General features: G+C 38.3%; 1 protein-coding gene across 3 annotated transcripts in view; it reads right to left on the reverse strand.

Annotated features, from left to right (window-relative positions):
- Nucleotides 1-7176, reverse strand: part of LOC309629660 (phosphatidylinositol 4,5-bisphosphate 3-kinase catalytic subunit alpha isoform) — a 101953-nt gene extending 94777 nt beyond the window's left edge. The window contains exon 1 of one of the 3 annotated variants that reach the window (XM_082393923.1): nt 7043-7176. The gene's annotated coding sequence lies outside the window, so the exon portion shown is untranslated. The remainder of the gene's footprint in view (nt 1-7042) is intronic. The other 2 variants (XM_082393925.1, XM_082393926.1) reach the window with 2 other exon arrangements.
- Between the last annotated feature and the right edge of the window lie 8446 nt (nt 7177-15622).

The following is a 15622-nucleotide window of genomic DNA, read 5'->3' on the forward strand; positions in this document are numbered from 1 at the left end:
CAGAAAGAAAGAAAGAAAATCTTTCCAGTCCATTCTTTTCTGATGGCAGCTTTCCTCTGTCACAGAATTTCACAAAGGGCCTTCAAATATGTGCGAATTTATAAAAAGGTAGAAAAAAAGATTTTTGCTTCTGAAGATACAACAAACTGAGATAGGACCATCTTCCCTCTAGGGAATGGCTTAACTTACTCTTCCCTGAAATCAGAAATAGGCTTTAGGACTTCCCTGGTGGCGCAGTGGTTAAGAATCCGCCTGCCAATGCAGGGGACACGGGCTCAATCCCTGGTCCGGGAAGATCCCACATGCCGCGGAGCACCTAAGCCCCTGCGCCACATCTACTGAGCCTGCGCTCTAGAGCCCGCGATCCACAACTACTGAGCCCTTGTGCCGCAACTACTGAAGCCCGTGCGCCTAGGGCCTGTGCTCCACAACAAAAGAAGCCACTGCAATGAGAAGCCCGTGCACTGCAACGAAGAGTAGCCCCCGCTCGCTGCAACTAGAGAAAGCCCACGTGCAGCAACAAAGACCCAACACAGCCAAAAAAATAAATTAAAAAATTAAAAAAAAAAAAGGAACAGACTTTAAAATGCTAGGAATCTCATAGAATTTTGGAATTGTAAAGAACCTTAGAAATTTTGCAGGTAAAGAAAAGTGCTAAAAGGTCAAGATCTAACGCCAAAGAGCTAGTTAATAGTTCAATATAGAACCTAGATTTTCAGACTCTTGACCCAATGTTCTTTTAGGACACAGCTTCTCCTAATCTATCAATCTTTGTTAAAAATGTCTACAAACATCAGTAGAAATATGCACTAGTTAACAACTTATAGAAATGTGTTTCCTACCTACTTCAAATCTATACTCAGTAAATGATCAACTACGACTGGCACAGCAATTTATATACTTTTCAGATAGTTTAAAATATATAGCTACTAACTGATAGAAAGATAAGAAAAGTGTTTTGATTCCCAATTATGATTCTACTGCAAAAATATCACTTACTGATCACCTACTTTTGGGTACTATGCTATGTGCTGAGGATATAAGAATGAACACAAACATGGTCTCCTCCTGTTAAAAAATTTATGCTTAAAATTATCTTCATAATATTGCTTTAAATCTCTACAGTACTTTATAAGATGTATCTCTACACTGAATCTTACTAACTCTTGGTGAGTTTGGCAAGAGAGTTATGATCAGAACAGAATGATTCTATCCTTATGTAGCTTTTTTCACATCACAACACTGACTTCTTTGGCTTCCACTACACAAATATTTAAAATCTGAAGTGTAGCAGATAAGTATGGTCTGTAAAAATTCTTACTTTTTCTTTTTTTTTTTTTTAAATCCCACACTTATTTCAAATGGCAATGCTGGCCCTGATACAGAGACTCCTTTGTAACAATTCCAATTATATACTAAAAGTTACTAAAACTTAACCTCTTATAAATGAGTGCAATTCAGATAAACTATCAAGCTAACTAGCAAAATGATACAGAAGAAATGAGTGTTTAATTGTCAGACCAAATATGAAACATGTTATTCTTGTACTAGGTATAAATTTAAAATAATGATTAATATGTATACATTTTCCCATGAATAATTTTATGCAATTTGGATCATTTAAATTACCTCAATTATATGAATTATTAGCAAGCAACATATTATAATTCCTATTGTATCACTGCAGAAAGAGAGGTAAAGATGTGATATAGTCTGTCTCCTCTCCCCCTTACACAAATACAAAGTAGCAGTTTGGGATTGGAATTTAGTCTTTCAGCCATCCAGACCACAGCACCATAATCCATACTAAAAACAGTTTCACTGTAAGAAATATTAAACTTGAAGAAAAAACTCTAAGCCACCACTTTTACTACAAGTTTATAAACTTTTTATTGAAGCATTTTAACTTTAAACTCCCCAAACTGTATAGCTGAGGAGAGGGATAGAGAACATCTAAAAATTCCTTAACCAGCATCAATTGATTCATATTAATAAAGGATTAAATGTGAATAATATAAATGTCTATGAAACATTATCAGTATATCTAAGGTTGAATAACCTTTCTGAATGATGGAAATCTCCAGCCTTTAAGTCGAATCCTCAGACTCCACTGTGTGTTGCCTCATGCTTCTTTTTTTACACCCTTAAGACTTCAGTTTCTCCTACCCGCTATTCTTAATTTTTATTACAGTACTTTTTTTAAAAAGATAATAAATTTCTCTTTAAACATAAACTTAAGGGAGAACTCAGACAAGTCAATTTGCTTTATACAAAAATAAGACTGGTATCCAGAAACTTCAGCAGAGATACTATTACATTGTGTGTAAGGTAACTCTCTATTACCAAATAAATGAAGGTTAAAATAACCATATAAAATTAAGATACATGGCTCCCAAATAGAGAAAGATATCAATAACTTTAGTCTGCTAACTGATATCTGTAACCACTTCTGATATTGAGAACAATATTCTGAAATTGGTCCTGAGCAGAGGTATACTCCCTGTATCTCCTAGAAATTACTAAATAAATGTTCCTGAATTTTAAGGTCTGGCAAACAGAGATTTCACCAAAATCTCTGGGTCTTCTTTTGTAAATCATCCTTAGCTTTAATCTGTCCATTCTTTTGGAATGGTCAAGTCTGATTTTACTTATCTTTGGAGACGGCATAAGGTCATCAGTTTAGATTCTCCCTTCCTCCATATTATGTATTATGGATGTATAGATAGCTTGACACTTGCTATCCTGTCGTGGTTCAAACTTCTAGGCATAATTCTTTCCCAAGCAGGATGACTAACACCTGGATGTTTGACAGTGGAATAAGGTTCTGAGAAAATGAAACTAAAAGCCACCGTGGTTTTTGGTCCCTAGTCACACCTGTAAAGCCAGCAGTCAGCAAAGTGGAAAACATGATTTATTACATAAACTGTGTCTTTTTTCTTATCTCAGATAAGTCCAATCATGAGATCTAACACCTTTTAAGGGGAAAGGAAATGAACATGTATTAAACATCTGATCCAGGACAAAAACTTTCTTGGATCTATATTATCTCATTTAATTCAACAACAACAACAACAACTCTGCTGAGTAGTAATTACTCCCATTATACACATTAGGAAATCTGTCCAAAGTAATCCTGCCAGTAAGTATAGAAGCCAGGTTTTGATCCAAGCAGGTTCAGATTTTCCAAAGTCAATATTTTTAGTACTCATAGGATTTTAAGGCAAGATCACTGAGTACCATGTAGAACATTCAGTACAATTCCTCTATGTTACAGATAAGGAAACTGAGGTCCAAAAAGATTGAGACTTGCCCAAGGTCACACACTTGTGATGAGGCTGGGATTTGAATTCATATCTCCTGATTTCCAGCACAGTTCTGTGTATAATTATTTGTGTGTGTGTGTGTGTGTGTGTGTTTGGGGTTGAGTATCACTCTTGATATAATTTATATTTAATTTAGAACATCTTAAGTGTCTCCAAATAAAATTCATATGTGTGGCAGGTGCAGGGATGTATATTTTTAGTGACCAAAAATAATAAATGTGTTTGGCAAGAATAAAAGCTTAATTGGCATTTATAAATTATTACATGTTGTAAAGAAGTCTGTTGTCAATATATTTATTTATTCAGTGAATAACTGCCTATTATGTACTGGCTACTGTGCTTGGCAATGAGAATACAACTGTATATAAGATAGAGCCCCTATCCTTCTCATGATTTACATCTTGGTGGAGGATACCAACAAATAAATTGGCAATTACCAATGCAGTGAGTCAATGCTATGACAGAGGAGTACAAGATATTATGGGAACAGGAAGCAAGGGCACCTAACCCAGACTAGACTATTCAAAGGAGTTGATATGAAAGATGAGTAGGAGTCAGCCAGTTAAGGAAAGGGTATGAAATATGCAAATGTTTCAGGAAAAGCAAACAGCATTTGCACATCAAGCAGGAAAAGGCCAAGGGAGCCCTAGGAGGCGGAGGAAGAGATGAACCTAGAGAGAGAGGCAAGAAACAAATCATATAGGTCTTCAAAAGCAAGGGCTTTACAATCCTGTCTATTAGAATTACCTGGGGAACTTAAAAATAAATAAACAGATGTTTGGGCTCCCTCTTAGACCAATTAAATCAGAATCTCTAGGAATGAGACCCCGGCACTGATATTTTTAAAAAGCTAACTAGATGATTCTAATATGTGGCCAGGATCAAAAACCACTGTTTAAGCTATATGGGGAATTAAACATATACATTTATTACTGCAAATAAGGGAAAAGGTGATCTTAGTATCTCTGGGCTCTAGTTTCTTTACCTATTAAAAAGCAGGCTGGAGCAGGTTAGAGGTAGCATGATAAAATGAAAGGAGTCACAAAGCATTAGTTTTGTCAATGAGTTGTCACCTGACACCTGTCTGACCTTAGATTAAAATGTCATTTCTCAGAGACAGTAATACTGCCTTCTCTACAGGGCTGTTGTGTAGCTCAATATAAATATATTTAATAAAACAGCTCAGTAACTATGCTAATAAAATATAAACCATGGTTTTCCAAGATTTATGCTTCTAAAGTTGCACAATTTTAAAGATTATAAATATTTTCACCAGAGATAAAATCTTTTATGATGCTTAAGAAACACATTTCATTTAAAGAATCACCCCTACCTTGAAGTTCAAGATATTTAAATAATAAAATAGAGACTGATCCTTTTAATACTATTTTAGTTTCTAAAGAGATCAAACGGGATTAAGTTAGCCCTTTTCAAATAAACAGATCAACAGAGCAAATGCCCTTTAAATGGTAATAGCTAATGTTAAAAATTCTTTATTCAGTAAAGGGCACTAATAAGGAAAGCTATACACAAAGTAAACTGTTTTAGGAAATGTATGATCTACCTTATCACATATGTATTTAATTTATAAATTTACTTTTTTTTTTTTTAAGGGAATACTTATTTGGGATGGAGAGGATCTTCCCCTGACAGGAAGGAAGCTCTGCCTCAAGAAGGGCTGTTCCATCCAGAGCCAGGCAAAGCCACTGCTCTTTTATAGTCTCCCTTTCACATATATCTTGCACATGAGAATATACACTTTCATGCAGTAATTTTTGGGTGTAAGTACAGCATTTGTATTTAGTGATATCTCTTTAATGCTCTACCCAATTTACTTAAAATTGAAAACAAAAAACTTTAGACATACAAAAACACTGTTCTGCATTTATATGTGGTTAATTTCTAACTCTTCAACTGAAACTGATAGGAATGCCTTTCAAACTTTATATTCATAGTCAATGATAAACTATTAAGCTAATATTCATTCACTTTCATTTCATGATGCTATTACTATTACGATGTGCTATCACTTCTTTCAATGACCTATTTTGTGATTTTAATAGGAAAGCACTCTATTTTACAATGATGAAAAACCCACAAGAAACTTTTGAAAAAAGTCATGGATGAAATTTAATTTTATCCAAAAACGTGAAATGAGAAAACTTAGAAAACCAAACAAAACACCAACACACACACACACACACACACACACACTTGGCCCTCTTCAGATAATTTTGGCTGATGACACTGCAGAACAGTTAATCTGATAATTAAAATTTTCCAGAACATGTGATGTTTAGATAGAGATCTATGCTGTCAACCAGAATTCAATGCTTCAGTTAAAAAATGTTAAAACTTGAATACACAGATATATTAACAAATTCTTACACTGCAATTGCTTCTGGAGTCCATTAATAAAGACGTGTTCTGATTTATACAAATTAAATTAGCAACATGGTACCTTAAGTATTTTGCAGGTCTTTCCTTAACAACACGCAATCCAGCAAATAAATTTTGTACGGTGCAATGTAAGCAAATACCTAGAGAACCCATCTTCTGATCAGGAAAACATGCGATCAGTACTGCCCACAGTGGTTCAAATGTGGCCGCAGTAACTACCGACGACTTGAGTTACCAGGAGTTCACCTACCCAAGTTTTCTAGGGGTTCTCCCAGGCCTCACAAACTACGATTCAAAACATCGTCTCGCAAACCCATGTCCTGCATGTGCACAAAGGCGCAGTGCTGGAATGAGGAAGCTTCACCAAACAAAATCACAACTCTACTTCACTAAAGAATATGTAGGTTGTTTTTACAGAGGCCCCTCTTGTCGCGCTCCCCTTACCCTTTATATAACTACGTAAACAGCTCCCCAATTACTGACATCCAAGAAAAGAGCTTTCGATTCCTAAGTCTGGTAACTAGCCACCATCACCACTATTCCTTTTGCATCCTAAAATAAACCCCTCAAGCCGCGATCAAAACACACTGGCCGAACGTCTGGTGTTTACACAGCCCAATCCTGGGCGCTACCCCTACCTTTCCGAGCCACTTAGGAGCTATGAAGCAGGCACCACATAACAGAATTAGTAAAGACACAAATCACGAGACAACGTCTCAGGTCTATGAATGAAAGATACAATACGTTTGACTGTCTCGGTTAAGACGAAAAAAACAACTTCGAGAGGAAGGGTGGGAGGAGAACTGCGGGGTGGGGGTAGGTTTTCCTTCCAAGCCCCAGCCGGGCGATTTAAACCCAGTATGAGGCAAACGCAGGGTCGCCGGGCTGGCGGGGCCGGAGTCCTCGGGCGTGACAGCCCCTCAGGAACAGCTCGCGGCTCGGCGCCGGGATCTCTCACGCCGCGGTGCTCGCGGGCCGGGTGGATGTGCAAGGGCGCGGGGGACCGAGCCACCGCGGCCGGGGCGGCGGCCCTGGGCGCACTTCCTCAGTCCTAGCCGCCCCATCCCCAAAAATGGGAGAGGAAGGAAACGAGGAGCGAGGCGGCGGCCAGAGGGAGAAAAGAGGGAGCGGCGAACCCTCGCCTCTACATCTGGGTGAGGCCAGCAGCAGGCGGGGGAGAGGGAGCAGCGATCGCAGGCGAACTCCGATGCGGGCCGACGCTGGGAGAAACGACCGGCAGGCAGCCCCAGCCCAAGACGAGCACCCACCCGGCCCCATCCCGACCGCGCCCGCTCCCGGCCAGTCCGCGTTCTACTCACGCTTGGGGCTCCTCGAGGCTCCGCGGCTCTAACCGCATCGGGTCCCAGCCCCGCGGGCGGCGGCGGCGGCGGCGGCGGCGCCGAGGGAGAGGAGAGCGGGCGGCACAGCCCCCGCCTCCCGGCCCCTCTCCCCCGCCGCTCCGGAGCTGCCCGGCCGGGCCCGAGCCCTGCCTCGCCGGCGGCCCCAGCCCCAGCGGCCCGGCGGCAGCAGCCCGAGACCTCAAGGGCCGCAGCGGCGGCACCGGAACTGCCGCTTTCTCCTTCTCGTTGCCTCTCCTCGCTAGCCCCAGCCACACGCCCCCGCCCCCGTCTCCTTTCTCTGTCACCCCTGTTTTTTTCCTTTTGTTTCCAGAATAAACTTTATTGGTCTCTTTTTCCGCTCACATCGTGTAAACAAACAACGAACTCTTCCCCACCCCCTCGACTCCCCCCTCCTCGGGTAGAGGAGGGTAAGAGCTGAGGAGGGGCCGAGCCTACAATGCCCCGGAAGCAGATGTGCAAATGAGGGGAAGTGAAACTGCGGAGACCATGAGTGGGAAGTGGGCAAATCGGGTAACAGTGTTCCAGTGCGCTTGCGCTTTGGTGTTGTGCCTGAAGTTGGGGTGGCGGTATGGGTGCTTTTCTGGCGCGCTGGTATTTAATGCTGTTGTCTTTTGCAGTAGTGAGGCTGTGTCGTCATCCTATGGCGGCATATGTGTCGTACATCTGTTTGTACGAGCGAGAGATACAGAAAGGAGGATTGGGAGGAAGCGGGTCCGTTCACTTTTACGCCCGTAGGGGAAATGAGATTTCCTCTCGTTGAGGGGCGAGGGAAGGGGATGTGGTGGCTAACCGCCTCTGTCAGTGGCTAACCAGAATTGGATATCAATACTAGAAACAAGGCCTTTTACAAAACGTTGCTACGCGTCCTTCTGCCAACGTAAGGTTAAGTTATAGCCCATCCGGAAAGAGGAATGCACTGCCACATCCCACCGCAATTCTTTGACTCACTCGGGGAGACCTTTTGAAATGTCCTTTTTTTCAGATTTGAGTCAGCTTGTAGGATTCATTTCTGACTATTCAGAATACGTGCTTTTTTCGCGTAGTGCCCACGGAGACTTCAGAAAAACCATTTCGGTTGCAGATTAGATGCAAGGTGTTTTGGTTCTGCGTACCATAGAAACCTCTCTGAGAGTAATAGGATCTGTTGCCTTTTGAGATCACTGCTGATAAGGATGCGCTTTTCTGCGTGTTTCTCCCCCTAGTGGCCTTTCATTGTATTGAAAAGGCGTAGGAACGGTGATTAGTAGAAATCTGTGATACAAGTCCTCAAACTAGGGCTCTCCCTTGAATTTTAAGGAGCAGAGGACTTGGAAGTGACCCACTCTAGAGATGTTACAGTCCAACTTGTCATCCAGAGCAAAAAGCTAACCAATAACCAGTTTTTGCTGGAGCACACATCCATACCCAATCTTAAATAAGATCCATTCCTATATGTGGTCATAGTTTCATTTGACTGTATTTCTGTTTCTGTATTTCCTGTGCTTTCTCTCTTTTCTTAAGCTCTGGTTTTTATCTCACATTTCAGGGGTCTAAGTTTATAAATATTTTTCTTGAACCAGTGTTTTTCAGCACTTTCAGAACACTGTGTTACTCAAAAGCAGGTAATTTAAAAAAAAAAAAGCAAGCTTAAGGCAGCATTTCCCATATTGTGTTTCCAGGCCCAGAGTTTAGTGAGATATTAATAGATAGTCCTTAGTGGGGAAAAATTATGCTAGGTATATAATTTTTCTAAAATTAATTTTAATAGAAAAATGCTAATTACACTATATGATTTTTGTTATGTGATAATCTGCCTTTAAGAAACCATGTGTCACAGCAGAAAATGCCATAACTGGTACTTGAATGTATGATTACTCAGAGGTGCAGGATTAGCATTTACTGCCCAATTCACGACTGATGTATTTGGTTTATTTGGTGACCATTGATCTGTCATGTGTTTTATCTTGCTTCCGAAGGTGTTTGCACTGTAATTCAGTGTTTAGAATATGTTAGGCATCTGTATCAGCAGTCCCCAACCTTTTTGGCACCAGGGACGGGTTTCATGGAAGACAATTTTTCCATGGACCGGGGTGGGGGGGGATGGTTTCAGGGTGATTCAAGCGCATAACATTTACTGTACACTTTATTTCTATTATTATTACATTGCAATATATAATGAAATAATTATACAACTCACCATAATGCAGAATCAGTGGGAGGCCCTGAGCTTGTTTTCTTGCAACTAGATGGTCCCATCTAGGGGTGATGGGAGACAGTGACACCCGAAGTGTGTTGCTTATGTCCAGTCAACTCCATAATCTCGTTTTGGTTGCTGTCACTGCAGAAAACCCTGCTTCACAAAGATAGGATGTTGGAAATGGAAGCAGGCTTTTCAGGCAGTCTCAGGCTATTCTGCCTTGACTTTAATCCAGAAAGTATGGAAGTTTGAAGTTGTCTCAAACATACTTTTTTTTTTTAACACCTTTATTGGAGTATAATTGCTTTACAATGGTGTGTTAGTTTCTGCTGTATAGCAAAGTGAATTAGCTATACATATACATATACCCCAATATCCCCTCCCTCTTGTGTCTCCCTTCCACCCTCCCTATCCCACCCCTCTAGGTGGTCACAAAGCACCCAGCTGATCTCCCTGTGCTATGCGGCTGCTTCCCATTAGCTAGCTATTTTACATTTGGTAGTGTATATAAGTCCATACCACTCTCTCACTTCGTCCCAGCTTACCCTTCCCCCTCCCCGTGTCCTCAAGTGCATTCTCTGTGTCTGCATCTTTATTCCTGTCCTTACCCTACGTTCTTCAGAAGCTTTTTTTTTTTTTTTTTTAGATTCCATATATATGGGTTAGCATACAGTATTAGTTTTTCTCTTTCTGACTTACTTCACTCTATATGACAGTCTCTGGGTCCATCCACCTCGCTACAAATAACTCAATTTCATTTCTTTTTATGGCTGAGTAATATTCCATTGTATATATGTGCTGCATCTTCTTTATCCATTCATCTGTCGTTGGACACTTAGGTTGCTTCCATGACCTGGCTATTGTAAATAGAGCTGCAATGAACATTGTGGTACATGACTCCTTTTGGAGGAGTCATGTACCACAATTATGGTTTTCTCAGGGTATATGCCCAGTAGTGGGATTGCTGGGTCATATAGTAGTTCTATTTTTAGTTTTTAAAGGAACCTCCATACTGTTCTCCATAGTGGCTGTATCAATTTACATTCCCACCAACAGTGCAAGAGGGTTCCCTTTTCTCCATACCCTTTCCAGCATTTATTGTTTGTAGATTTTTTGATGATGGCCATTCTGACTGGTGTGAGGTGATACCTCATTGTAGTTTTGATTTGCATTTCTCTAATGATTAGTGATGTTGAGCATCCTTTCATGTGTTTGTTGGCAATCTGTATATCTTCTTTGGAGAAATGTCTATTTAGATCTTCTGCCCTTTTTTGGATTGGTTTTTTGTTTTTTTTTTTTGATATTGAACTGCATGAGCTGCTTGTATATTTTGGAGATCAGTCCTTTGTCAGTTGCTTCATTTGCAAATATTTTCTCCCATTCTGAGGGTTGTCCTTTCGTCTTGTTTATAGTTTCCTTTGCTGTGCCAAAGCTTTGAAGTTTCATTAGGTCCCATTTGTTTAGTTTTGTTTTTATTTCCATTTCTCTAGGAGGTGGGTCACAAAGGATCTTGCTGTGATTTATGTCATAGACTGTTCTGCCTATGTTTTCCTCTAAGAGTTTTATAGTGTCTGGCCTTACATTTAGGTCTTTCATCTATTTTGAGTTTATTTCTGTGTATGGTGTTTGAAATGTTCTAATTTCATTCTTTTACATGTAGCTCTCCACTTTTCCCAGCACCACTTATTGAAGAGGTTGTCTTTTCTCCATTGTATATTCTTGCCTCTTTTATCAAAGATAAGGTGACCATATGTGTGTGGGTTTATTTCTGGGCTTTCTGTCCTGTTCCATTGATTTATATTTCTGTTTTTATGCCAGTACCATATTGTCTTGATTGCTGTAGCTTTGTAGTATAGTCTGAAGTCAGGGAGCCTGTCCTCCAGCTCCGTTTTTCTTTCTCAGGGTTGTGTTGGCTATTTGGGGTCTTTTGTGTTTCCATAGAAATTGTGAAATTTTTTGTTCTAGGTCTGTGAAAAATGCCATTGGTAGTTTGATAGGGATTGCATTGAATCTGAAGATTGCTTTGGGTAGTATAGTCATTTTCACAATGTTGATTCTTCCAATCCAAGAACATGGTATATCTCTCCATCTGTTGGTATCATCTTTAATTTCTTTCATCAGTGTCTTTTAGTTTTCTGCATACAGATCTTTTGTCTCCTTAGGTAGGTTTATTCCTAGGTATTTTATTCTATTTGTTACAATGGTAAATGGGAGTATTTCCTTAATTTCTCTTTCAGATTTTTCATCGTTAGTGTATAGGAATGCAAGATATTTCTGTGCATTAATTTTATATCCTGCTAGTTTACCAAATTCATTGATTAGCTCTAGTAGTTTTCTGGTGGCATCTTTAGGATTCTCTATGTGTAGTATCATGGCATCTGCAAACAGTGACAGTTTTACTTCTTCTTTTCCGATTTGCATTCCTTTTATTTCTTTTTCTTCTCTGGTTGCTGTGGCTAAAACTTCCAGAACTATGTTGAATAATAGGGGTGAGAGTGGACATCCTTTTCTTGTTCCTGATTTTAGAGGAAATGTTTTCAGTTTTTCACCATTGGCAATGATGTTGTCTGTGGGTTTGTCATATATGGCCTTCATTATGTTGAGGTAAGTTCCCTCTATGCCTACTTTCTGGAGAGTTTTTATCATAAATGGGTGTTGAATTTTGTCAAAAGCTTTTTCTGGTGGGAGGGAGATGCAAGAGGGAGGCGATATGGGGATATATGTATATGTATAGCTGATTCACTTTGTTATAATGCAGAAACTAACACACCATTGTAAAGCAGTTATACTCCAATAAAGATGTTTTAAAAAAAAAGCTTTTTCTGCATCTATTGAGATGATCATATGGTTTTTCTCTTTCAATTTGTTAATATGGTTTATCACATTGATTGATTTGCATATATTTAGGAATCCTTGCATTCCTGGGATAAACCCCACTTGATCATGTTTTATGATCCTTTTAATGTGCTGGTGGATTCTGTTTGCTAGTATTTTGTTGAGGATTTTTGCATCTATGTTCTTCAGTGATGTTGGTCTGTAGTTTTCTTTTTTTGTGACATCTTTGTCTGGTTTTGGTATCAGGGTGATGCTGGCCTCGTAGAATGAGTTTGGGAGTGTTCTTCCCTCTGCTATATTTTGGAAGAGTTTTAGAAGGATAGGTGTTAGCTCTTCTCTAAATGTTTGATAGAATTCATGGCAGACAGATTCTTAACCACTGTGCCACCAGGGAAGTCCCAGAAAACATACTTTTAAGTTTTCAGTTGTTTTCCATTTGTTAAGGTTTATTTTGCCCCAGAATATCTTGGTAAATGTCCTATGTGCCCCTATAATAGAACATTTCATGTGTGTTATTGGGTGGAATGTTCTATGTTAATCATATCAAGTTGGTTGATAATGTTAGATCTTCTATATCCTTACTGGTTTTCTCCTGTAGTTCTATCGATTTCTGGGAGAGGAGCATTGATGTCTCCAACTATAATTGTGGACTTGTCTATATTTCCTTTCGTTCCTGTGTATTTTTGCTTTACGTATCTTGAAGCTCTCTTGTTAGCTGTAAACACATTTAGAGTTATGTGTTTTTGATGAATTGCCTCTTTTTATCATTATGTACTGTCTTTGTCCCTTGTGATATCCCTGTTCTGAAATCTATTTTTTCTAATATTAATGTAGTTACTCCACCTTTCTCTAATTAGTATTTGTATGATATATATGTTCCTATCTTTTTATTTATCTATCTATATTGTTATATTTAAAATGGGTTACTTGTAGACAATACATAGGTCTCTGTTTTTTATTTTTTTATATTTAAATGTTTATTTACTTATTTATTTATTTTTGGCTGCATCAGGTCTTAGTTGTGGCGCATAGGCTCTTCATTGCGGCATGTGGGCTTCTCTATAGTTGTGGTGTGCAGACTCAGTAGTTGCAGCGCGCGGGCTTGGTTGCCCTGCTGCATGTGGGATCTTAGTTCCCCGACCAGGGATCGAACCCACGTCCCCTGCATTGGAAGGCGAATTCTTAACCACTGGACCACCAGGGAAGTCTGAGGTCTCTCTTTTTTAATCCAATATGATGTTCTCTTTTTTTAATCACTGTGTTTAGATTATTTACATTTAATGTAGTTATTGATATGATTGCCTTTAGGCCTACTATTTTATTATTTATTTTCTGTTGGTTCCTCATGTTTTTAAAAAAAATTTTTTTTGTTCCTACTTTCCTGCCTTCTTGCAGATTATTTGAGTATTTTAATATTACATTTTAATTAATTTATGTATTATCTTTTTGGTTATATCTTCATATTTTTTTATAGTTGCTCTATGGCTTACAATATATATACATAAACTTTCACAGTCTACTGAGTGTATTACATCACTTCAAGTAAAATGTGGAAAGACACCTTGCAGCCATATAGGTCCCTCTCCCTACCACTCACTGACCTTTATGGTATAGTTGGTATATGTATTATATTGATATATATGGAAACCCCATTAGACAATTTTATAATTTTTGCTTTCAACAGTTATACAGGCATACCTTATTTTATCATGTTTCACTTTATTGCACTTTGCAGACATTTCATTTTTTTTGCAAATTGAAGGTTTGTGACAACCCTGAGTCAAACACGTATATTGGTGCCATTTTTACAACAACATTTGCTTACTTCATGTCTCTGTGTCACATTTTGGTAATTCTCATGATATTTCAAACTTTTTCAATATTATTATATTTGCTCTGTTGATCTGTGATAAGTGATCTTTCTTGTTACTACTATGACTTGTTGAAGGCTCAGATAATGGTTAGCATTTTTTAGCAATAAAGTATTTTAAAATTAAGTTATTTACATTTTTTGACATAATGCTATTGCACATTTAATAGACTACAATATAGTGTAAACATAACTTTTATATGCACTGGGAAACCAAAAAAATTATTTGACTTGCTTAATTGTGATATTTGCTTTATTGAGGTGGTCTGGAACTGAATCTGCAATATCTCTAAGGTATTCCTGTACATATTTTAGAGAACCTAAGTGGAAAAAACTAATCTTTTAAGTTTACACATCCATTTTCCATTTCCATTTGTCTTCTTTCACACCTGAAAACCCATGTTTCCTTCTGGTATCATTTCCTTTTAGCCTAAAGAATTTCAATTAGTATTTCTTTTAGAGCAAGTCTGCTGTTGACACAGTCTCTTAGTTTTCCTTCATTCGAGAATATTTTTATTTTGTTTTTATTCCTAAGGGATATATTCACTGGTCATAGAATTCTGAGTTAACAGGATTTTTCCCCTATGGCTTTAAAGATGTTGTTCTACTCTCTTCCCTATCTATGATCATTCAAATAGTTTTTTCCCTGTATGTAATTTGTCTTGAAAATTCTCTCTAGATTATTTCAAGTTTTGACATTTTTTGTTCCAATGGTTTGATTATGTGTTGAGGGTTTTTTGTTTGTTTGTTTTGTTTTTCTTTGAGTTTATTCTGTTTGGGTTTGCTGAGGGCCTGAATTTGAAAATTTATATAATTCACTAAATTTGGGAAGTTTTCAGCAGTTGTTTCTTCATGTATTTTCCTGCCCAATTTCCTTCTCCGTTTCTGGGAATCCAATGACGAGAATGTTAAGACATTTTGATATTGTCCTCCATCTCTCTAAGGCTCTGTTCATTGTTTCAGTCTTTTTTCTGTCTCTTGTTTGTATTGGATAATTTCTATTGATCTGTCTTCCAGTGCACTTACTTTTATCTTTTATATCCATTTCTGCTTTTGAGCCCACCAAGGGAATTTTAAAATTTCAGATATTGTATTTTTCAATTTTTAATTTTCTAATTGGCTCTTTTTTATGATTTCTATTTCTCTGCTAAGAACCTGTATTTTCCCATTCATTTCAAATCTTTGTCTTTACCTCAGGGAGCATAGCTACTAATATACCTTGCAGGTATTTTTATGAAGTTCAATTGGGAGAAACAGCTCTTAAAGGAAAAATAATCAGTTTTACTGCATTTTAAAAAATTCAACATTGTTAAAAAAATTTTGCATGTAGACCACAAGAAAGAACAATTTTCTTATACTCAATAGCTATGGTTAAAACTAATTCTGTGGTTGCCAAATATATTTTCAGTGCCATTGTATAGTCTAAGGATTTACATACTATTTTGTTAAAATATTTCTGCCTAAGAAACAACAGGAATATTTGTGTTTGGAACCCCTTATATTAGTTAAATATCAGGGTGTTAGAAGGGTAGGGTCATGAGGTTCTAATAGAAGGGACATTTCAATGTTGGGTAAAATAAATCTTTTAATATAGCTAAATGATTTTCAGTGCACCCTGACTCAGGGATACCTGAATGTTGAAAAATGTGCAGTTCAT

The sequence above is a fragment of the Balaenoptera borealis genome, assembly GCF_965194805.1.
Source record: "Balaenoptera borealis genome assembly, chromosome: 5".
Classification (NCBI taxonomy): Eukaryota; Metazoa; Chordata; class Mammalia; order Artiodactyla; family Balaenopteridae; genus Balaenoptera; species Balaenoptera borealis.